Raw genomic sequence first — 1668 nt, 5'->3', positions numbered from 1 at the left:
AAGTGCTCTTTTTTTTCCCTGTTAATTTGGGATTCTTACTGTTCAAGATCTGCTTTCATTGTCAGCCAGTTAGTTCTGCAGTTAGTTGTTACAGGGGTTTTTTATGCAGCTTGGAAAATTCCCCCTGGGAAGCAGTTAACATTTAGGCAGGTAGAGAAGTCCCCACACTGATGGATGGGCAGGGTCCGAGGGTCACTGCAGCACCCCAGCACAGGTGCCCTCATGCAGCACCTATTTGTGTTGTGAGTGGGAGAGCAAGGCTGCAGGATGACGCTTCTCCACAGACGCTAGCGGCAGATAGGCAGACAGCTCTTCCTGACAGATGGCTGCCGGTGTTTTAAAGCTTGGGCTTGAGAAACCAGCACTTCAAAATTTTTTAGGAGGGATTTATTCTGGGGACAATTTCTATTTTCTTCTCTGGATGTTTTCCCCCTTCTCATACCTTTTCCTGGAAACCCTCAATCTCCCCATTTCTTCCAAAGAGAGGGATCGTTAGATCAAACACCAAGCTGTGACCAACTTGCTCCAGTATCTTGCTTGCAGCAGAGCAGTATCCAATGTTTGAGAAGAGCATCCAGAAAACTTCCTAATGTCCTCTTAGAGATTCACACAGGTTTATGAAGCAGGAGGCTGCATCCTCGCCAAAAGTTGCATGCCTTATTAATCATGTAAACATTGGATCCTTCTCCAGAGTGATTTAAGAATGCTTTTTTTTGCCTCAAATATCCTGCAGCAATCAGCGTCGGGGTCTAATTAGAAAATTTTGCTTGAAAAAAAGCCCCTTTGCATGCTTTGCTGACTCTTCCAAGATACTTCAGGAACCGATGCAGCCAATCTGCCTTTGCAGTTCCGTGTGTCCAATGGATGTTTCTCTCATATCCCCCTGATCCCTTTCCTCTTCAAGATGAGCAATCCCCAACGTGTCCATCTCTTCTCAGAGAAGAGCGCTGCTCTGCTTGGGATACTTCATCTTTCTTCTGTTGTTCTGCGACCTCATTTCTGAGGAAGGAGCACCGGTCTGCAGAGGTCCCACTTCCCTAAGACCCCTGGCTTGGAGTTTCCTGCTGCTCTGGCGCACGTGAAATACCGGTCGTGGAGTCTGGGGGTGCATCCACGCCCCTGCAGAATGGGAGATGCTTCTGACCCTTAGGTTAGGGCAGTGCCCGCGTTTGCCTTCCTGTCTGCTGAGAAGGAGGAGTTTCAGTGGCAGCCCTTTGCATGAGAGTAGAGGGAGGATGGAGCAGATGGAGGATGCAGGCCACTTGCTCCCTCTCCAGCCTTCTGCATTCTCCATGTATTTGTAAAACAACTTTTGTTTTAAATTGAATTGAATTCTAAGAGCGCCATTAAAATACAGAAATGCTTCTCACTGACCTATTACTCTGCATTCATGTTGGTAAAATTTTGGATGAGTTTCTACAGTCCTCCCGCCAGTTCTTTGTCAGGGTGAAGGGTTTAGTTGGCTCTGTTAATCCACTCTCTAGCTGAAATTGTTCATTTAAATCGTTATAAAAATCCACTCTTTTCCAATGTGAATCCTATATTCCCAGATTCAAGTACTGCTGCCAGTGCAAAGACTTCAAATTCTTTGAGTGCAATCACACTGTGTCAGTCCAAAGCCAAATTGCAAACACTTATCCACAATTCCCCTTACTCAGCTTCAAGCTA

This window comes from Egretta garzetta, unplaced genomic scaffold, assembly GCF_000687185.1.
Source record: "Egretta garzetta isolate BGI_Z169 unplaced genomic scaffold, ASM68718v1 scaffold138, whole genome shotgun sequence".
NCBI lineage: Eukaryota > Metazoa > Chordata > Aves > Pelecaniformes > Ardeidae > Egretta > Egretta garzetta.
This window is presented reverse-complemented; position numbering follows the sequence as displayed.